Raw genomic sequence first — 24,506 nt, forward strand, 5'->3', positions numbered from 1 at the left:
CACATTTGAGAAAATAAAATCCTTTCTTTTCACTTTCTGTCCCTCCTCTTCTTTCCCTCCCCCTACTTCTCTTTTGAGGTCCAAAGTTTTTAAGATGAACAAATGAAATCTGTGCCCATTCTCTCCTCTTGCTGAGTGTGAAAAAGTAGGGATGGAGGATGTTCTGGTCCACGTGATGGTTGGTCCCCAAGTCTACATACAATGATCAGGAGGCTGGACAGGTCAATCACATTGGGTGCCAAGGACCAACTGGGGTCTCAGAGACCTTTGTGAAGATGTCAGGCGATTCAAGTAGACTACATGTTATTTCCTTGAATACCCGTTAAATTCTCCCAACAACCCCGTGAGGTGCGCACCATTATCTGACATTCCAATATGAGGAAATGAAGGCTCAAAGGATTGAGTGGCAATTCTGTCTTCCACAGCTACTGAAGTCCTAGCTAGAATTCAAACTCCCATAGATCTTTCAGTTCCTTAGATACACTATGCCCTCTCTTACCTCAAAGACTTTGCACATGCTGATCTCTGTACCTGGCTCCACTCGTTGCATGGTTAACTTCTGCTCACCCTTGGAGCCTCTTCCTAAACACCTTTCTCACAGATGGCTTCCCTACCTACTTGATCTACACTATCTGTACACTCTCATCCTGTTACCCTCTAAACGGCCTCCTGTTTGTTTCCCGCATAACGGTTACCACACTCTGGGACTATTTTATTTACTTTCTCTTTTCTTAGATGGTAAGTTCCATGAATACAAGGATTGAAGCCATTTTGTTCACATTGACATGTATAGGAATACCCTGCCTAGGTCCCTTATGTAAAGGGTTACTAAGCATTTGCTGGATGAGTGGGTGGGTGGATGGATGGATGGATGGATGGGCAGATTTTATTCCAGATCTGTCTGATTCAAGTTCACCATTCCCACTTCTAGAATAGTAAGGTTAAAAATGAAAGTACTCTTCTGAGTCTAAACTGACCTTCTTGCCCATACGTAAAAGGCTGTTTTGAGAATTAATGGAGTTTAAAAAGTAAATGCTACGATTTTTAGAAAATGCCACAGAGAGGTGATCAATGATTGCTGAGTAATGGGAGGTGACTGGTCTCCATTTATGAGAACTTTTTTAGCATCTGCTTATGGTAAGCATTACATCTGCCATGAAGTCCTCACACAACTTTTTCTAATGGCAACCGCCCATGTTGGGTGCATGTAATGATGTTCTGAGAATAATTCGGTTAGGAGTTAGACTTTTATCTCATCAATTAGGAAGAATGCCAAAGTGAAGTCTTAATGTAAATGTTAACTCAGTACATGGGACTGAGGGAGAAAACCTCGCCTAGAATGAGTTTCCAAGCCTGACCCTGTAGCATCTATGTTGCATCAAGCCTCAATGGTAACTTTAAGATCTCCAGAGAAGAGACAGTGGTTGGGATAAGGAAAATGTTGTAAGAGAGGATAAGCTAGGAAAACTAGCAGTGGAATTACAGCCTCCAAATGTAACACCGGAGCACAGCCCCCACTTCCACACGTACATCCAGCTGTGCCTCTGAGCGAACACCACCTCATCTCCTGCGCTCACTCATTCCAGGCATGTCCCCCGAGAGAGTCATCAGAGGAAGGAAACACTGTAATTCTTTCAGCTCCGGTTCAATCCAGCCCCATTTCTAGGACCAGTTGGGTGGCTTGCCAAGACCGAGGGATCTGCTCTGAACTCACTGAACTGCACTGGCACTGGCTGTGGTTTATTTAATGGCTTTAGGAAATAAGAGAGAAAGCAGTTGATTTGAAGAGACAGCCACACTTCATCTGTAGATGGTTTCTGGGTATGGATCTGGTTTCTTTTCCCTTTTGTTCCTCCCAGCTGTCTCCCTCTACTTTGAGTGACAGAAAGGGAGATTGTGTACTACGAGCGTCCAGACTTGGCAATGCTTTCCTACCCTTACTCAGCATGCCAGGGACAGGAAGCCCTCTCCCACCAGTGAGCTCTCTGTCCTTTGTAATGGCATTTACAATAAAGTATCACAAGCATTTTGTATATGAGCTTTGGAAATGAGTCGAAATAACTACCAGATTCCTGGGATGGATCTTAAAAATCTTTAGTTTTCCCAAAACAAGAGCACATATTTGTACTTGTCTGTGTACGCCTGAAGAAATTCTGGAAGGTGACACATGAAACTGAGAACAAGAGGGATCCATTAGAGGAGAGTGGGGTAGTTGGGGGACAGGGTAAGAGGGAGGTTTTTCACCATGTACTTATATATGCTGCTTTTGAACCATTGGAATAATACCAACACATAAAAATTAAATGTAAAAAGTAAGTTATTCCTCTACCCTTAAAAAGATGCATTTGGGAGGGATTCAAGAGCCACAGGAATATATATGTCTCTCATCAGTGGTCCCCACATCTACCCCAAATCTCCTTGGATTGCATCCAAATAATGCATTCTCTCTTTCTCTCTTCTTTGGACTAATAGGAAATGTGACGTCATTCCACAATGCCGGAGGGAAAAACATGGGTTTTAAAAAATTTAAGAACAGAGAGAAGAACAATAGCCACACTTAACCTTTCTTTTTGTTTCAAATTATTGCTTTTTGGGGGGTTTTAATTTATTTTTAGGGGGCGAGGCGTGCATGCACGCACACGCAAACAAGTGAGACAGAGGCAGAGAGAGAGAGAGAGGGAGAGAGAGAGAATCCCAAGCAGACTCCACACCGTCAGCACAGAGACCGATGTGGGGCTCAATCCTATGAACTGAACCGTGAGATCACGACCTGAGCCAAAACCAAGTCAGACGCTTAACCAACGGAGCCACGAAGGCGCCCCCCACACTTTGCCTCTCAAAGAGAATAATGGAGCAGGGGCCCGAATGCAATGGGTACAGCTGTGGCCTGTGGCTTCTTGAAAGAGTTCAGCCAGTGACATTGAAAGGTGTGACTACAGTCTCATAGCTGGTGCCACAGAGGAATCTGCTACTAGGGACATTTTCCTCAGAAAAATGGCCAAAAGACAGACCCCCATCTGAGCTCACACCAATAGCAGCAACCGTGCCTCACATCTTTTCCTCCATCACAGCACGGTCTTCTCTAAGTCCTTCTGGGGACCACTGTGGAGCTATTTTGCCACGAGCCTAGTCTGAAGGGCTCTGCTCAAATTTAGTACTTAGTTCATTACACTTCTTTCATCAAAGCTAAGTTTGCTGTAACTAAGTCTGCATGTTGAATTTCACACAGCTTTTATATTCTGGGGATTGGTACTATTTTTCCTTAGCAAAGACCTTGCAAACACTTCTCAATATTTGCCTAAAATGTGTCTTATTTACCTGCCATCATGACATGGCATCCGCCAAGTTCACAAATGATCGTCCATCACAGTGGAGACATAACAACATCCTAAAATGTCATTTTGCTCATTCTATTTTTGGTGTGCTATACAGCCCATCATCTAATCTTTCACAGTAACATTTGCTTATTAAATTGCATGTGGTACACTGAAAATTGCACTTCGATTTTCTCATTCAACATTGCTCTGAATAATACCTCAAAAACCAAGAAAGAGGAATATTTTTCTTTAAAAACGGTCACAGAAAAATAGACGCATAGATCAATGGAACAGAATAGAAAGCCCAGAAATAAACCCCAATTATGTGGTCAATTAATCTTCAACAAAGAAGGCAAGAATATGCCATGGGAAAAAGACAGTCTGACAGTCTCTTCAACAAATGGTGCTGGGAAAACTGGACAGCAACGTGCATGAATGAAACTGGACCACTTTCTTATACCACACACAAAAATAAATTCAAAATGCATTAAGGACCTGAAACCATAAAAATCCAGTAAGAGAGCATAAGCAGTAATTCTTCTGATACTGGCCATAATAGCCTCTTTTTAGATATGTCTCCTGATGCTAGTGAAACAAAAGCAAAAATAAACTGCTAGATTACACTAAAATAAAAAAGCTCTGCACAGCAAAGCCAACAACTAACAAAATTAAAAGATGGAATAGGAGAAGATATTTGCGAATGACCTATCAGATAAAGGGTTAGTATCCAAAACATATAAAGAATTTATACAACTCAACACCAAGAAATCATAATAACCCAATTAAAAAATGAGCAGAAGACATGAACAGATGTTTCTCCAAAGACATACAGGTGGCCAACAGACACATGACAAGATGTGCAACATCACTTATCCTCAGAGAAATACAAATCAAAACCACAATGAGATATCACCTCACACCTGTCAGAGGGGCTAATATAAAAATCTCAAGAAATAACAAGTATTGGTGAGAATGTGGGAAAAAGAAACACTTGTGCACTGTTGCTGGGAATACAAACTGGTGCAGCTACTGTGGAAGACAATACAGAGTTTCCTCAAAACATTTTAAAAAAGAACTACTCTATGATTTAGTAGTCGCACTACTGGGTATTTACCCTAAGAATACAAAAACACTAATTCAAAGGAATACAGGCACCCTGATGTTTATAGCAGCATTATCTACAACAGCCAAATTACAGAAACAGCCCAAGGGCCCATAGACTGATGAATGGGTAAAGAAGATGTGGTGTATACAGTAAAACCTTGGATTGTGAGTAACTTGCTCTGTAAGTGTTCTGCAAGATGAGCAAACATTTCTAATAAATTTTAACTTGATAAGCAAGCGATGCTTTGCAATATGAATAGCACATGATGCCAAACATAACATGATCACAACTGAGCCAATGGTTATTCCCTCTCTCTCTCTCTCTCTCTCTCTCTCTCTGAGGGCTTGTTGGTGATCATCTCCCTTGCTCAGATGCTCAATCTCAGGCCACGGTGTTTGGCAGAAATTTGGGATTTTTCAAAATGTTGGAAGGTGTCCACAACTGGCTCTTGTGTATTTTTTGTCATTTCTAAGCACCTGTGGACAGTCCTTTGCTTTTCCATACAAGAGGAAGCTTAGGAATGCTTTGCTTCATTCTAGGTCAGGCTGCCTGCAGATATAGACTCTTTCTTCTGCTGCCTTATTGCCAGTTACATTAAATGCAATATATGACAAGAGTTTATTAATTCTTTACTGTAGTCAACACTGTGCGAGCGTATACAATGGCCCCCATTGTATGCAGAAAAAAATTCCATTGAGCCAGCAGTGATTACATTAGTGATAGTGAAATTCTTCCTACACAATAACCCTCCTCTCTCTTGTCTCCCTCACACCAGCCATGAAGGTTTTCAAAGGTAGTGCAGGTTAACTTATTTTTTGTCATATTTTGTATTTGCTTTATTATTTTGTATTATATTACAGTATTGTAATCATTTTTATATGAATATTTTTTGGGTTATGGAATTTGCTTTGATATACAAGTGCTTTGGATTACAGGCATGTTTTTGGAACGAATTATGCTCACAAACCAAGGTTTTACTGTATATACAATGGAATATTACTTGGCCATCAAAAAGAGTGAAATCTTGCCATTTGCAACAACAGGGATCCAACTAGAGAGTATAATGCTCTCAGTGAAGTAAGCCAGTCAGAGAAAGACAAATACCATATAATTTCACTTATGTGTGGAATTTAAGAAACAAATGATTGAAGGGGGAAAAAAGACACAAAACAAAAAACAGGCTCTTCATTATAGGGAACAAACAGGTGGTTACCAGAGGGGAGATGGGTGGGACCATGGGTGAAATAGGTGAAGGGAATCAAGAGTACACTTACCTTGATGACAGCACTGAGTCATATGTGGAATTGCTGAATCGCTATATTGTACGCCTGAAACTAATACAACACAGCACGCTGACTACACTGGAATTAAAATTTAAAAATAATAACAAAAAAGTAAAAATGGTCATAAAAAGGATTATGGACCTAAATCAACATCCATATGATAGAACTTAATTTTTTTTTAATTTTTTTTAACGTTTATTCATTTTTTTGAGAGACAAAGAGAGATAGAGCATGAGCAGGGAAGGGGCAGAGAGAGGGAGACACAGAATGTGAAGCAGGCTCCAGGTTCAGAGCTGTCAGCACAGAGCCCAACGCAGGGCTCGAACTCACGAACTACGAGATCATGACCTGAGCCGAAGTCGGACACTCAACAGACTGAGCCACCCAGGCTCCCCAGAACTGAAATGAATTAGAAAGTAGAGACCGAGCTATTTGTCAAACTGTATTTCAAGGAGTTCTCATTCTCTAAAATGTTCCAGAAGTTTCTGAGACCAGTGGAGGAGAAATTAACACACATACACACTCTCAAAGAGACGTTCAACTTTTACCTGTTTTTTACATTTACACTTCACATAAGCTTTCATTTGGGAGAAAAATGGTTTTGCTAAAATAAAAACATAAAACCTCCAAGGCTATCACTTTTAACTACTTCTCCTCTTACAATCAAATGAAACATTAAATATGATTATCAATGCAAATACATCCCAATGCAGCACAACATGCTTATTCTAATTAGCCTCTCTTCCCACATTCAAGTTAGTACTGCTGCTGACAGTGAAGTTCTAATTAACCCAGCTCCCTGCTGACAGGCTAAGCGTACAAACTAGGTTAAATTACTGCATACTGAAGTCATTTTCTTGTACTTATCACCTTAAAATTGTGGTATTGGTAGTTTCACTGATATGTGTTTGGAATAAGATAACATGTCTTCAGAAAAACTATCTGTATGATTTCCTGGAAGTTTGATATTGATTACATTTAAAACCTTTCTGAAGTGTTCTTGAATGTCTCACCTTTGTAATAGCAGTAGATATCTTAAACTTCCAAATATTTAAAATGTCAATGAGTACTACCTTAGCCAAAAGCATTTCTGGTATCAAGGGGATTAGCTAACAGCCAAAGAAGCTGAGACAACCCACAGACTATCCAAGATATTTGATGGAATCATTTGGATTTTACTTTACTTCTGTTGTTTGTTTGTTTTTTTTTAATGCTGTCCAAAAAAGGAAAATTCTCTATAGTTTAAAAACTTCTCATTATTTCTTTGTCCACCCATCCACTAAACAAACTTACCGAGCACCTCCCTTGTGCTGTACTTGGAGATACAACAATGAATAAAACAGATAATCTCAATCCTCATGTAGTTTACAGGCAAATGTGAAAGACAGATGTGAGAAACTAAGCACATACAAAAATATAACACTGGAACCATGATAAATACTGTGAGAGAGAATTACAAGGTGCTATGGGATAGCATAATGGTGAACTTAATCAGACTTGGCTGGAGTAGGGGAAGGGTTTGAGGACCAGGCAAAGCTCCCTCAGGAAGTAACATTTGGCCAGAAGGAGAGTTCCACTTACCCAGGCAAAGCAAAAGGGATATGAGAAGACAGAAAAGTTTTCCCCAAAAGGGAAACTATGGAGCAGGGTTTTAAGAATGAATAAATGTTTAATAAGACTCGCTTCTAGAATGTTCTGTCTTAAGTCTACCTTAAAGTTAGCATTAGTTTCTTTTTATTGGATCCTAAGATCTACTAGGGCCATTTCTAGATGTCTATGTTAAAGTATTTTCAGTATCCTCTCTGCTTTCTTGTCTCCTCTGAAGAAATCCAATTCCCAGACATACTTCCAACACTTCAATCTCTTTTTGGTCTCCATGATCTTTTTATGTATGTAGTAACTGTCTGAGCAATAACTTCATCCTCAAGTTTCCTTAAGAAGGTATTGGATAATTAACGAGAAGATACCAAAATGCACAAGACTGGAAATAACTAAAGGAAGTTATTTTATTGTGTAATTCGGAGTTTGGAGTTAGACAAGGACATTCCTGATGTGAATAGGCTGTGTCTAACAACAAACTGTTCTCACCCATGAGCTGTGCCAAGCCAGTTTACCCAAAGGGCATGGCTGTTTCCCATCCCTGCTTCCCAGCCAAATAGAGTCCTTGTCTGTCTCCTGGAGGAAATGGCATCCTTTCCCCACCTTAGAACACCAGAAATTTTCTATCCAGGATAAATAACACATGTTCTAGTTAGAATTAGCATTAGTCAAAAAAAGGTGGGGGGGGGGGGGTGTGCCTGTGTGGCTCAATCAGTTAAGTATCTGACTTCAGCTCAGGTCACGATCTCACTGTTGGACTGGAGCCCCATGTTGAGCTCTATGCTGACAGCTCAGAGCCTGGAGCCTGCTTCAGATTCTGTGTCTCCCTCTCTCTCTGCACCTCCCCCCTCGCACTGTGTCTCTGTCTCTTGAAAATAGATAAATGTTAAAAAAAAAAAAATAGAAAAAAAAATTTTTAAAGATTGAGCATCATTCAGTTGGCAGGAAACTTTTTATTTTCAGGGAATAGGCAGAACGTCTGCACAGTGAGACTTCACTAATTATCAAGCACATATGTGCACTTAAATGCAAACTCTATTCTGTAAGGCAGTGGTAGAGGAAGCATCATACCACCAAATCAAGGCTTGTTTAAACTGGAAGGGACTTCTGAGATTCCCTGGTTCAAGCCTCACAATGTATACAGAGTAAACTGAGACCCAAGGAAAAGAGAGTGTTCAAGGGTCACATCAAAGACAGCAGAAAAGCCAGGCTGCAAGTGCTGATTTCTCTCCAGCGCCCTTTCTGTCACTGGGGGTAGCTGTCAGTGTAAATGGACACATCTTTGATGTGAGGGATTTTGAAATGTTTACAAATCTGGCAGGATGGTACCTGGAAAATCCTGGAGCTTGGTAGAAACTGGGGCAAGGGAGGAAAGACACTGAGGAGAGGCAGCCAAAAATCTGGAAAGGATACAGGACAGAGAGATTGGGAATATCCGGAAAGGAAATTTGATCACCTCACAAATGCCCCCTGCCCCTGCCTTACAGTGCTGTCTTACCATCTTTCCTGTCCACTTCACCCCAAGAGAAGAGTGCTCTCTAATTTGACCATGTTCATCCAGTGCCAGGAAATGAGTCTGGTGTGAGAGGAATCCACATTTGGTGCCAGACCACCTTTTCTCTCTGGCTCTCATCCAGATTCAATCACCTGCCAAGTTCCCTTCCACCCTTATGCTGCCCAAAGGTGGGTGTATCTACTTCTACAACCAAATAGCTATATCTTCCAAGACAGAATTAAACAAAACTCTTTAACTCCCCCGTGCCCTGATCTCCATCTCCCGACTGAGAAGCCAATTTGACTGATTTGCTTGCACAAAAAAGAGAATAATCAAGAAGAGCCTAAAGTGACAACCCACTGAGAATTATTAGAAGAGCAAACCAAAGAAATGAGTCTGTAATGGAAAAAGTCCAGGATCGTGATGGTCTCTACAAGAAGACCGACAAAGGAAGAGGGTTAGCCTCGCCAGCAGGCCTCAGATTATACCACACAGGGACAAAAGCTAGCACTCTTTACCACACACTACTTAATAGGTACTAATGCTAGGTAATTTATAAACTTTGTACACCTGACTTCTTATAATACTAGTGAAGAAAGGTATTTATATTCCATTTATAGGTCTATTGACACCAACCCTTTTTGGGTTCCTGGACCCAATTTCAAAGTTGGGGGGGAGGGGTTCCCCAACATACCACACCAAGCAATTCTTGGACACCAGCAAGGTGCCTGAGATTCAAACCAATTCTGACATTATGCACCTGGAGACAGCATCGGATTCCACAGAGTAAGGGTTCAGTCCTGTAAAACTGTCCACTACCCATCCCCCTCCGCATTTGGGAGAGTAGTCACAAGTCCAGGCTGTCATCTGCACATCTCCACTGGGCTACAGATTGGAGGCTCCACAACCCTCCTCCTTGGACTTGAGGTGCCAGCTGTTGTACTCCTGACTGACTCACTAGAAATCAGAGGTTCCCGGGACCTCCTTAGGTTCTTTTAATTTGCTAGAGTGGCTCACAGAACTCAGAAAAACACATTTACCAGTTTATTAAAGGATACGATAAAAGACATGATGATATAAATCAACAGCCAGATGAAGAGGTACCTAGGGAAAGGTATGGAGAAAGGGCCAGGAGCTTCCATGCTCTCTTCAGGATCCAGACACTTTCTGAACTCAGTCCTTTTGGGTTTTTATAGAGGCTTCATCACATATGCATGATTGCCGAAGTCATTGACCATTAGCTGATTCAACCTCTAGCGCCTCCCCCCCTCCCCAGAGGTTAGGGAGTAAAACTTAAAGTTCCAACACTCTAACAGAAAAAGACATTGTTATATGTAAAACCTGAAGAGTTAATATGTATGATATATAAGTAAATTTTATAAAAAGTAAAATTAGTGGCAATTCACAGACGAAGAAATACAAATAGCCAACTTGTAGCTAACAAGTTGTTAGTTGTGTAGTTAACACAAAATACAAATAGCCAACTTGTAGCTAACAAGTTGTTAGTTGTGTAGTTAACACAAAAGCTAACCCTCATTCATCACTTATTATATGACAGGCCCTGCTTTAAGTGTATTCTTCATAATAATCATCATAGCAATCTTATGGAGTAGGTACTATATCTTTGTTTTCCAGAAAAGGAGATGAAGGCAAAGGAAGGTTAAGTACTTGGTCATTGTCACACAGGTAATTAGTGGTAAAACTGAGATTCAGATTTAAGCAGACCGGCCTCAAAACCCATTAACAATTAAACTATACTCATATGACACCATTTCACATCAAAAATGTATCTTTCAACAATTCAGAGACAAGAGGTTGGTCTTTTCAACAAATAGGGTTGCAACAATTGGGCATCAATATGCAAAATAACTGAGCCCTGAACTAAAACCTCCAACCTTAAAACAAAAACTGATTGAAAATAAATTGCATAAAATGTAAAAATATGAAAATTTTAAGACATAGGAGAAAAATCTTCATGATGTTGGTCTTAGGTCGTGAGTTGTTAGCTATGACACCAAAAGTGTGATCCATAAAGAAAAAATGGAATTAGATTTTACAAAAATTTTAAACTTTGGTCCATAAATGATAATGTTAAAATAAGAAGACAAACTACAGCTGGGAGAAGATATTTGCAAATCACTTATCTGACAAACAACTTGTATCCAGAATGCATAAAAAAAAAAAACTTTCAAAACTCATCAGTAAGAAAACAACTCATTTTTTTGTTTTAATGGGCACAGGATTTGAGACACTACACCAAAGAAGACATATGGATGGCAAAAAAGCATGCAGAATTAGGGAAATTCTAATTCAAATCACAATGAGATACTGCTACATACCTATTAGAATGGCTAAAGACAAAACAAACAAAAAAAACCTGGTAATACGGAGTGCTAGCTAGAATGCGTGGCTGGTGGTAATGTAAAATGGATGGTCCAATCACTGGGGAAAATGTTTCAACATTTTTTTATAAAGTGAAACTTACATTTATCGTATCACCCAACAATGCTACTCCTAGGTATTTACCCTAGAGAAACGAAAATTTATGGTCATACAATGAATGTTGATGATAGCAGCTCTATTTATCTACCATCACTCAAAGCTAGAAATATCCAAATGTCCTTCAACAGATGAATGCATTAACTAGCTGTGGTACATCCACACAATAGAATACTACTCCACAACAGTAAGGAACAAACTTTAGAAACTTACAACAACATGGCATTAAGCCAAGTAAAATAAGGTACTATCAGAAAGCTACATATTGTATGATTGCATTTATATGACATTCTGGAAAAGGAAAGCATTTTGAGGATGAAGAGAAGGGATTAGAGCCAGGGAATAGGAGTGGGAGAGAGGTATGTGTACACTGGGGCAGTACAATAAGATTTCTGGGGTGATGGAATGGTTCTGTATTCTGATTGTGGTAATAGCAGTTGCACGAATCTATACATACATTAAAACTCATAGGGCTGACTCTTAAATACTGAGAACAAACTGAGGGCTGATGAGGGGTGGGGGGAGGGGAAGGTGGGTGATGGACACTGAGGAGGGCAGCCGTTGGGATGAGCACTGGGTGTTGCACGGAAACCAATTTGACAATAAATTTCATACAAAAATAAATAAAAATAATAAAACAATAAACTGAACATTAAAAAATAAAAGATATATAAAAATTTTAAAAAAAACTCATAGGGCTAAATACACACAAAGTCAATTATACTATATATTAATTTTTAAAATTATACTCAAAATGTATCGTACATAATGACCAGTAAAAATACGCAAAGACATGGCAAGGATATTCATCACAGCCTACAGCCACAAACTGGAAACAACACAAAGTTCATGAAAGGAACATGGCTGAATTAATGATGGCCCTTATGTATAACAGAATATTGTAAGTTGCATGGAGTTATGTCCCTGATATATTAAGAAAACAAGTTGTAAAAAAAAAATAAAAAAATAAAGAAAAGTAAAGACGTCGCAAAACAACATCCATGATCCCATTTTTGCCAAAATACAGAGAAAAGACTAGAAGCCATATGCCAATGTAGTAACAGTGGTACCTCTGGATAATGAAATTGCTAGGCTTAGAAATGAAGAGTGGGGTGAGGAAGAAGGTAAATGTTTGCTTACTCTTTCACATACTTAATGTTGTATTTCTTTTATAATTTTAAAATAAGTATTTTTATTTATAGAAAAGCATATACAATAAATCAATCTAGTGGCAGGGTTCTAATTAATAATTGACTTGTCTGTCTCCATGAACTTCCTGAAGAAAAGAACTGTTTTGTTCATCCTCAACTCTCCAGCATCAAGCACTATGTTTGACCGACTGCTCATACTCTCAATATATATAAGTTGAAATGGAAGAATTCCAGTCATGGAAAGTAATACATCTTAAACCCAGGTGACTCTTTTGTGAATTACCAATTGCCTGGCAGCATCAATAGGATAGTGGAGTAGTTAAAAACTCTGGTATTGAAATTTTGTCTCATTGTACTCAACTGTAAAATGGGAGAACATCTAAATCATTGGCTTCTGTGTCAAGGACTAGTTCTATGAGCATGGCACGAAGCCAGTTTGACCACGTGAATCTGTATCAAACTAGGGTCTGTCTTAGCCTCAGGGAAAGGTCTTCTGTTTCTGTTTTCTTTTTTTTTTTTTTTTCTTCCTAAGTCCCCTTGGAGCGCAAGCACCCACCCACAAAAGGAAGAAGTGCTAATGGCTTTGTGTCCTGCTGTGCGCCTGCCCTCCCACACACTTCAAACCCATATGGGCAGGAAACAGGCCGATCCTGAGCTAATGAAGATTCCCTTTGTTTCCTTCAAAAGTACTTTGATTCTTGTCCCCTTTCTTACAGAACTGACCTTAACAGGAAACCAATTCTCTTCACATGCAAGAAAAGCAGTTTCACAACCAGCTTGGTGGCAAGGTGGTGGCCTTGGAGGAGCACAGGGACTATTTGGAGATAACATAAGCCTTGGCTCCAGTGGCCTTCGCCAGCTGACCCCTCAGGGAAACCACTCACCTAAACAAATGCTCCCCACCCCCACCCCGTATGTCTCCGGGCCAGAGAATCCACTTTTACATTTTTTTCATTGTCTTTAATTTTTTTTTAATGTTTTTTCTTTATTTTTCAGAGAGACAGAGACAGAGACAGAGTATAAGCAGAGGAGGGGCAGAGAGTGAAGGAGACACAGAATCCAAAGCAGGCTCCAGGCTCTGAGCTGTTAGCACAGCTCACTTCTCTTTACTCTTCAACAGGACAGTGGCTCTGCCTTTGGAAGCATCAAATGCTCTGGCTCAGTAGCCCCTCATTATAGAAGAGGGCTCAGGGGCCTCTAGCCTTGTATCGTTTCATTTAGAAATTCCTTCATTGCAATTCTGGAATCTGTTGTCTTCTGGGCCTTACATAAATTACTTCTGTAATTGGAAGACTTACTTCTGCAGACAAAGCAGCTTGTCTGGTCCTATTCTCTCCCCTCCATTAAAAAAAAAGAAAAAGAAAAAATCCTAGGACGCCTGGGTGGCTCAGTTGAGCATCCAACTCTTGATTTCAGCTCAGGTTATGATCCCAGGGTTGTGGATTGAACCCTGCATCTGACTCTGCGCTGAATATGAAGCCTGCTTAAGATTCTCTCTTTCTCTCTCTCTCTCTCTCTCTCTCTCTTTCCCTTTGCTCATCTCCCCAGCTCACATTCTCCCTCATTCTCTAAAAAAAATTTTTTTAATATTTCTTAAAATCCTTTGTACTTCCAAACTACAGACACATTTGCTAGGTGAAATACCAACTAAACTTTATGTTGGCTTTTCCCCTATCAAACTGCAGGCCTGAATGACTCAAGAGGTGCTAGTCTGTGTGTCTTCCTTAAAAGAGGATTCTTGAGAAACCCTGGGTGTCACAGTTAATGGATCACTTTGGGCCCCTGCCAGGCCCATTTATTCCAGTGACAATGACATCATTTCAAACATGTCGGCAACTCTTCTTAAAGGCCCATCTTTGGACTCTCTTTGCATGAGCTATACTCCATGCCTGCACTGCCCTCCTCCAGAGCTTCTATGCCCACACTCAACAGGCTAACTCTTGCTTAGTCTACACATACCCTGGCTTATGCTCTCACATATCCTGGGAAGCCTCCTAGATGCCACAGGGCAGGGGCTGTGTCTCATGGGTGGCACAGATGTGGCACCTAATAGGTATGGCAGTGTGACAGACTGTGATTCTATTTATAGCAGCTGCCGGGAATTTTATCACTGTAACAGTGTAGGAGAAGGATTCCTTTATCTTCCCAATTAGACAATGTGGGATGTACTTAGATTTTCTGGCAGCCTGGAGACAGAGCCTGTCTGTGCAGTCACTTGAGGGAAAGCAGTCCAAAAACACGAAAGGCAGAGAAGCAATTGCATTAAATACTCAAGTCGGATACTCTGGGCATAGATAAGCTGGGTGCATTTTTCAATCAAATTTAGAACACGAGTTTAAAAGTCATAGTGTAAGAGTCTCACCTGCTAAGGCCAGGCTGTTCCTCAGGTCTGTTTTGACAGGGTGTGGCCCTCACCAGCCAGGCTGCTACCTTCTCCACCCTGCTCTGGGTCCATGGAGGCCACCTGGGTTCCACTGGGTGCAGCTAGTAGGAAGCCCCAGAAGGAGAGAGGAGGGTGGAAGGAACGAGTTTGTTCCCCCCAAGCCGGGGCTCAGCCATCTACAGAAGCCACAGCTCTGGTGGACAGTCCTCCTTTGCCATTTCTCTACCTGGATTCAATAAGTGTTCCCTCCCCTGTGCCTTCAAGTCCACACTCATTTCAAACAACTCTCATTTTTCAGTCAAGGCCTTTATGTAAACGCAATTTTGTGCTGATGTCTGATAACTAAAACAGATAAAACCATGCTTCCTGTGGCTTGGCCCGGAGACTGGAGCCCAGCTTTGTACCTCCTCTCCCACCCTGGAAGCAGGCCCTCAGGCCCCTCCCTAGAGCTGCTATATTTCTTTAAGCAGCACCATTTGCAAATCAGTATCATCAAGTATTTACTAGTTTGGTGTTTCAATAGCAGTGTGTCAAGTACACACAAGTAATTACTTAGAGTTTTAGTAATATAATAGCTACAGCTTATCAAGTACATACTATCATTCAGAACTTTAAATGCATTGTTTTACATAATTCTCCCAGCAACCATATCAATTAGTCATTTATATCTCCTTATCATGGGCAAGGAAACTGACGCAGACAAGCCAAGTAAATGAGTGACTACATGAGATCTTAAATGTAAGCCATCTGGAACAGAATGAAATTTCGTAGCTCTTCCTTTTCCCTGACGGAGAGCTTGGCACAGGAGGCTCACCATATGCATTGTTTTAGGAGCCATATGCCTTGGTACTTGGTCATCCCAGTAGAGGTACAGGAGCACTCCATGAATAACACCATGAATCTAAAATAGCAGGTTTCCCTTGCATCTAATTTCCCATTCACCTTTCTTGCCAAAACTCAGCAAGTGGCCGTGACCTTAGCCCAGAGATTATGGCCTGACCAGGGCTACGGAAGACCCCATTTCCGTGTTCACAGTGAGCTCACCAACTCCCAAGGCTTCAGTTATCACTTATTCCAAAACTAGGTCTCCGGCTGTAACCTCTTCCCAGCTACAAACACAGGTGATGAAAATGCCTGCAGACACCCAGACAGGCGTCTCGAGTGTAATATGACTACAGTGGACCTCAGCATCTTCTCCTGTTTTAAGCTTCTCTCATAATCTCTTAAGCTTTCACCTTTCCAATCACAGATGCCGGAAAACTCTCGAGTTACTGACAACTGCCTTTCCCCTCACTGTTCATAGCCAATCATCACATTCTATCCATTCCAGCTCTACTTTTTCTCACATATTCAGGCCCTCATTCTTTCTCACTTGAACTACTGCAGAATTATAGTGCCATTGGTCTCTGTAGCCCCAGACTCTGCAGACTTTCCTTCCTGGCCACTGGTGATGCTGTTGCTTCTGCCAAGGACTCCCTTCCCCTACCTATGTTTTTTCTGTTCACGTCCACCCTTTTCCAAGACTCAGCTCAAATTTCAGTGCTAATAGGAACTTGTCTTCCATTATTTTGCACAGCTCAAGAAATAAAGTTCAGATCTGCAGACTGCCATAAGTGAACATTCAAACCCACTACAACTGTTTTTTTGAATTAAAGAATAGAGAGGACTTTAAGATATACCAAATGGAGGGGAGCCTGGATGGCTCAGTCAGTTAAGCATCCAACTCTTGACTTCAGCTCAGGTCTTGATCTCACAGTTCACGAGGTTGAGCCCCAGGTCAGGCTCCATGGTGATAGTGCGAGGTCTGCTTGGGATTCTCTCTCTTTCCCTTTCTCTCTGCCTTTCCCTTACTTGCACACATATGTGCGCTCTCTCCCTCAAAATAAATAAACTTTAAAAAAAGATACACCAAATGTGAAGTCATATTTAATTAACAACATCACGAAAAAGAAATAGATCTCCGGATCTCAGATTTTTTTTTGGTTTTAATTATTTTATTATTTTTAACCATATTAAGTATACTCTTTAATCCCCATCTCACCCACCCCTCCACCCACCCCCCGCCCCGGTACCATCAATTTGTTCTCTATAGTTAAGAGTCTATTTCTTGGATTCTCTCTCTCTCTCAATCCCCCTCTTTTTCTTCCTAAACTCATTTGTTTTGTTTCTTAACTTCCACACATGAGTGAAATCATATAGTATTGGTCTTTCTGACTGGCTTATTTCACTTAGCATTATACTCTCTGGACCTATCCATGTTGTTGCCAATGGCGAGACTTCAGGGTTTTTTTGTTATGGCTGAATAATATTCCATGGTGTGTGTGTATGTGTGTGAACACACCAGTTCTTCTTTATCCGTTCATCTATTAATATACACCTGGGCTGCTTCCACAGTTTGGACGATCTCAGATTTAAGGTGTCATCTGAGTAGCACCTTTGGTATGGACTCTCCTCACTTTCCACTAAAGACAAGAAAACAAATGAGGAATTGTAGCTACAGTGATAACCAAGACTGCCAATCAACCTTTTATCAGCATTTAGTAACCCCAAAGTCCAATAAAATTGGGCTGAAAAATATGTTTCTTTTTACTATTAAAATATTTTTTAATGTAAAAGATGAATCACTGGCTTTTACTCCTGAACCAAGACTACACTGTATGTTAATTCACTTGAATTTAAATAAAAAAAAAAAATAGACAAAAAAAATTTTTAATATCACAAGTACCTCTTAAAATTGAAAATGTGTAACTGGGATCTCAAATCCCATATTAAGCAAGCAAAGATTTAGACGGGAAAAGGAAGAATCAGAGAAAGTTTAAGTGTGCTGAGTTCCCCATTGGTACCCAAGTATCCAGATATGGTTTCACTATTTACTGTTATAAATACAGAAGCATAGGTTAAAGAATGTTTCTGAAAAAACTAAGGGTAACCACTAATAAAATAAAAAACAGGATATATACACTAAAAATGACTAGAGAAGATAAATGTCAACAAAATAAAGCCAAATAAGCAAAGGATAGAAAAAAAACACTAAAAGGAAACATCAGAGAAGTGTAAAAAAGTGAAGCATAAAAAAGTATTCAGAAATTAAGATTAAACACATTACCTGTGATTTAAATATAAATGTTTAAAATCACCTATAGCAAGTACTCTCAGAAAAAATTAAATCTTCCTGGATGATGCTTATAGGAGACTCACTGAAAATCACACAAGCTTAAAAGCAAGAGATGGACAAAGAATTTATCAAGAAATGAAAAGAGAAAAGAAAATAAAGAAATTAAAAATAAAGAAAAAAAAGGGTAATTGTATTAGTTTCAGACGAAGTGGAATGCAAGATGGAAATGGAACAAAATGTATTATATTATGTTGATGGAAAGTCAAGTCCATGATGAAAACACAGTGTTACAGATTGTTGTGCTCCAAATCATGAAGAATCAAATATATAAAGAAAAAAACAGATAAAAGCAAAAAGAGTGGGAAGAAAGCAGAATAGTTTTGGCAGATAGCATCACATCTCTCTCAAATTTTCACTGATGAAGTAGATGAAAATGAAACATGCAATTTGATAATTACTATAAAATATATATACATATATACATGTGTGCATAAACACATACATGTATCTTTCAGGTATATCTAACTATATCTTAAATGAAATAATTCAACTTCTTTTTTTCCCCAATCATCCAAAGAATATGTACCAAAATTGAGTATATACCCAATGGAGCAACACATTTCAAAAGATCAGTGTGTAAAAGGTAAAACCATACAGCCAAAATTACTCTTAACAATCCTTAAAACCCCAAAAGAGAATATGCAAGTGCATCATTAGTCCACAAATGTAACATGTAGGTTTTTCTCCAGCACTGGATCAGATCACCGCTGCCTTCAGTGAGAACCAGATGGAGGAGCTGGCTGGTATTCGGGAACCAGGTAGCACAAAAAGAATGCACCTCCACACACACTGGTCACAACTGGAGCATGAGAAACCTAGAACAGGGACCGAGCTCAGTGCCAGGGAAAGCCCAAGTGAAATTATCTGCACCTTTATATACTTTGAGACCAAGTATATACAGTTGGATTTGCCTCATTTAAATTTGGTTTGGCTCCGAGGTAAATATTCAAAATATTTAACAACCTGGGCCAGCCAGATTAAAATACATGCTGATCTGAGTGCCAGAAAAGGTTCTGAATGACTCTGATAGGCCGGATATTAACCGTCTAGTTGCCGGGTGGTTGGAAAGTCTAGAGGGATCTAGGCAGCCGAGGTGGCAGGACAGGGGGCATTCAGGAGGAGCAAGCAGCAATTATTTACTAGATGGCACAGAATTATTTCACTCTTTTCACAATCAGTACAAATGAACCAGTACAAAACAGTGGAATAGCAGCCCTGTTGTAATCCATGCACGCATGTATGCACACACACACACACACACACACACACACACACACTCACACGAACACACTCAACTCAGTGAAGTCAAAGAGAAACAACCCATGCAATACTCCCAAACCACAACAATCCCTTACACAACATATTAAATCAAGTTTAACAATCCATCACTAAACAAAGAAAGACAACCAAACTCTTAAAAATCATAAGCAGTCTTCTAAATAATTACTAATTCTGAGAAAAGATCATAACTAAAAAGACAAGACTTCTAGAAAATATAAGATAAGAATCTTACTTTCAAAACCACACAAATGAGCCGAAAACTGCTTTCACAGACAAATACATAGCTTTAAATACTTGGCTTATTAATGAATATAAATATTCATTATTCGAGAACTCTCCTAAGGAAACCTCTGTAAAAAGAACTAATAAGACTCAAGAAACGCAGGAAGAAAGAAAAATAAAGCTAAATACAGATAATAAGAAACTTAAAAAGAGAAAAATGAGAATTCCAAGAGCTAGTTCTTGGTGTGGGTAGAATTCACAATAGCCAGTCTCTGAAGTCTATTTATGAAACTAAAATTGGCAATAAAACAAGAGGTAAAATAGGTCTTGTGAAAAGATGCTTTAAATCACAAGAAAATCCCATGTATAATTCTCAACTAATAAATTTGAAAAAAAATATATTCATTGATTTTATTAGGGAATATAAATTCCTAAAGTTAACTAAAAAATTACAAAGCCTGAATGATCTCATCAAAAATTCACAGGGCTGGGGCACCTGAGTGGTTCAGTTGGTTAAGCAACCATCCAACTCTTGATTTCAACTCAGGTCATGATCCCAGCATTGTGGGATCAAGCCCCGCATCAGGATCCATGCTGGGTGTGGAGCCCGCTTAAGATTTTCTCTCTCTCTCTCTCTCTCTCTCTCTCTCTCCCCCCCCCCCACCACCCTTCCCTCATTCATACTGTCTTTCTCTTTCTCTCTCAAAAAAAAAAAAAAAAAAAAAAAAAAAGATCACCGGGCCAACTGATTTTGCTAGAGTTTATGTAATAGAAAAACATTTTTTGTTGTTGTTTTTTTAATGTTTATTTAGTTTTTAGAGAGAAAGAGAGCATGAGTGGGGAAGGGGCAGAGACAGAGGGAGACACAGAATCTGAAGCAGGTTCCAGGCTCTGAGCTGTTATCACAGAGCCCAACATGGGGCTCGAACCCACAAATGGTGAGATCATAATCTGAGTTGAAGTTGGATGCTTAACCAACAGAGCCACCCAGGTGCCCTGAAAAACTTTTTTTTTTTTTAAATAGAAATCTACCAATTCTTTTAAGGCAGAATAATCTTGTTAACTAACCTCAAATAAATAGCTGAAAAATGAAGACTACTCTTTATCTCACTTATGGAAAAGCAAAAAAATCCCAAATAAAATATTAGCAAATCAGTTCAGCACTTTATTAAATGATTCATCTTCTGTAAATATTCTCTGGATTCCCAGCAGGCAAGAATGGTATAGTAGATCACAAGTGTATTAATAATGTATCACTTAATTGCCCCACATGAAATGCATTGGACCTTTATGAAAATATCTATGAAATTTCCAACATGAGATGCATTGGACCTTTATGAAAACATCTATGAAATTTTACCAAAAGATACAAAAGATTTCAAGACTTGGAGAAATGTACAGAGTTCTTAAGTGGAAAGATAGCTCTTCCTAAATTAATTCATAAATTTAAGATAATCCCAATGGGTGTCACAAAGGAAAGAGTCACTACGATAGGTGCAGAAGGGCTTCAAGAAACAGGTATGTCCAATACTCCATGGGAAGCTGTTTGCATTACCACATCTCTATTTGAACTCATTGGTCAAGTGCATTATACTCAGAAACGTACTATCCGTCTATGTGTCTCTTTGTTTATATCTATCTGTAGCTCTGTGTGTGTCGAAAAATTGTTGCCTTTCTTATTTTTGAGATAAAAGGCTGAGCTGCACATCTGGCCGGGCACCAAGGTGAACAGAGAATGTAGCAGCAGGAGAGAGCAAGGGAGGAGTGCATAAATTAAATTAAAACCGAAGCCCAATTCCGTGTGGGAGATAACCATGAGAACATACGCACCCTGGGAATTCACAGGGGAAACCTGGTAGAGGGCATGTGAATTCCACAGGGAGGGATATAAAATTCAATCTTATCTGGAAAATGTGAACAGTGGTTATCTCTGGATAGTAGTACTGTACACAGAGCATAAAAAGATAAACATGTTTAAATGAGTTCATTGGAAGGGAGGGAAATGGCTTGTGTTGTGCATCCTAAGTCTTGGAATTAGTCATGGCTCTCACTGTGGTGCTGTGTCTAAACTATTTCAGTCTCCAGGTGCCCCGCACGGGGCTGTGCCCATCAAACACAGATCACATCACAGTGAAAGGTCAGGCAGGTTAGCCTTGCTGAACAGCAGAGCCAAGCAGTATGCTGTTCGAAGCAAGGGAATCAAGCCATCCTGGGTTTGAATCCCAGATCTGCCACATATTACTAATGTAACCCAGGACTATACACAAATAACAGCCTTCTATGCCTCTGCTTGGTCCTCCGTAAAGTGGAGGTGATGATACTGACCTTTTAGCATTTCATCATATGAAAAAATCTTTTGTAAATTCTATGAAAGATGTGTTAAGAATGTGCACCAATAGCAACAGTCAATAATGTTGCTGCTGCTAATGATGATGATGTAACGGTGAGGACTTAGGATTCCCTTAAAGGGAAGAGACCAGTGAAGAGAAGAGAGACTTCTCATGCAAAATAGGCACAACCTGCCCCCCCCCCCCGCCCCCAGGGTGATCCTCCCTGCAGGACCAATCCGAGGCAAAAGCTACAGTTTGTGGTAGTTTTTTATCCTACATCCAGAGAAAACAGGGTCCACAGAGTGAGCTATTGAACACCACCCAGCACGATAATGGTGCACTACGACAAAACTTATCTCACATCCTTGTTTCTCTTTTTCTCATGTAGTAAAGGACTTAACTTCCGGTAGGGGGCATGCAGTTTTAATCTGCGGTTTCTTTAATGACAAAGTCTGACTCCGTATTAAGGATGACACACATTATTTATAGTCTAAGGTCACCCCTGGAAAACAAGATTTACCATGTGCTCTAGGAACTAAAGTCCACAATCCCTGGACTTTAGTCCTAGATTTTAAAATCAGAATTTTAAAATATGACTAATCAGACAAAGACCTAGGTTTCTTTTAATTTTTTTAATGTTTATGTATTTTTGAGAGGGGTGGTGGGAAGAGGCAGAGAGAGAGAGACCCACAGAACCGAAGCAGGCTCCAGGCTCTGAGCTGTCAGCACAGAGCCTGATGTGGGGCTCTGGAAGAACCGTGAGATCATGACCTGAGCCAAAGTCAGTTGCCCAACTGACTGAGCCACCCAGGCGCCCCAAGACCTAGGTTTCAAATAGAATTTTTGATACTCCTAAGTTTGGTTTCTAAAGGAGTTAGAAACTAGATCAAACGGACTTTAGTTCTTAGACTGTATAATGTAAAATGTATTCAAAAGAAGCCAAAATTTTTGCTCTAGTGTGTGTGCTTGAAATTAAAACTTGATTGCTGAGGTCTGTGTGGCTAATTTCAAATTTTTAATGTCTGAAAGGAATCAACACTCAAATGTCAACTTAGAAGGAAATACTTGCACATATGCAATAGATTCCCCCAAGGACCTATGCAATTTCAGGTTTGTTGGCAGTAAATCTCACAGAATAAATGAGATGATGTTCACTTCTAAATCAAGTATACAAAATATCAGTATCAATATAGTAACAGTTCATTCACCTCAAACTCTGCTTTTTTGGGAACAATCCTTCCCATAGCACTGACAAAAAAGTCAGCATTATCAACCTCATGACTTAAAACATATCCCCTCAAGGCACCTGGATGGCTCAGTTGGTTCGGCGTCTGACTTCAGCTCAGGTCATGATCTCGTGGTTTGTGGGTTCAAGCCCCCTGTCAGGCTCTGTGCCGACAGGTCAGAGCCTGGAGCCTGCTTCGGATTCTGTGTCTCCCTCTCTCTCTGCCTCTCCCCGACTCGTGTTCTCTCTCTCAAAAATAAACATTAAGAAAAAAAAAAAAAAAATATATATATATATATATATATATATATATATATATATATATATCCCCTTTATTCTGGAAGAGTCTTTCAAACCTTATCAACACTTTATCAGCCATTATATACAGGTGTGATTACTCAGTTTCCGGTCTACAGTAAATGGAAGAAACAGATCAGCTTTCATATTTCAGTTTCAAAACCTGTACTTCTAACCAGTATTGGCTTAGCCAATAATTCCTCATACGGGATACACATCTATCACACCCAGCTCAGGGCTGTCTTTGCCAGAGCATATCTTATAACTATATCAGCAGTTCCTCAATGAGCTTTTGTTGAAGCAAAGGCATCCTTCTACCAAGTGGAGTATTTTATAGAAGCTAATATGTTAACCAAATTAAGGTTACCCTGATTAAGTTGGTAAAGTAGGGGCATGGGGCCCAAGACCAGCAAGCCCAGGCCTCACCTTCACCCGCTGTGCAAGCCACACAGGTGTCCCTTTGGAACCCCAGAGCTCCATGAAGCAAATATGAGAGCCACTGGCTTACAATCTAATGGGAGATTTGTAGACAGATCAAACACGTTCAGGTAATTAGTATGGATACAAATACTAAAGGGCAGCAGTAAACTGAGGACTCTGGCTTTCAGGTTTGGACGTGTCACACGGCCACTGTAATCACAAAGGAGGCCATGGTGCAAGACTGCAGAGGGCGCTGGTGGGCTGTGGTCCTCATCTTTCTCAAACTCAGCTGACTGTGGCTCCTAAGGTTTACAAGGAAGATGGTGAGACGGAGGGCAAAAGACAGAGAGCCAGAAGGACACGGCATTGTGAAAGATGCCCTTTGACACCAGGGGTTCTCGGGCATTCTCAACTGTTTCATCACCTGAAAACAAGCCAAGACTCTCTTCTTCATTAATAATAACACCTTTTTTAAATTAACAAATAATGCGTATATGACATTCTCACCCCATTTCTGGTATTTACTCTCATCCATCACACTTCCCTGAATCTTCACTTCATCCCTCAGGGTTAAGTTCTAAGTGATGAGAGGAGGTCCAGGGAAAAGAGGAAAGGATTTGTTTCAGGTCTTACTTGATTATTATATGGCAGCATCAGAAGACCTGGCTTAGTGCTATGACTTCACTTCCTATGGCCCTTCTGGTTTATGGTCAATGATCCTGTG

At 40.0% G+C, this 24,506-nt stretch overlaps 1 protein-coding gene across 3 annotated transcripts in view; it reads right to left on the reverse strand.

The window, feature by feature from the left end:
- TEK (TEK receptor tyrosine kinase) overlaps positions 1-24,506 on the reverse strand; it is a 106,625-nt gene that overhangs the window by 62,254 nt on the left and 19,865 nt on the right. The window lies entirely within an intron of this gene.

The sequence above is a fragment of the Neofelis nebulosa genome, chromosome 12, assembly GCF_028018385.1.
Source record: "Neofelis nebulosa isolate mNeoNeb1 chromosome 12, mNeoNeb1.pri, whole genome shotgun sequence".
NCBI lineage: Eukaryota > Metazoa > Chordata > Mammalia > Carnivora > Felidae > Neofelis > Neofelis nebulosa.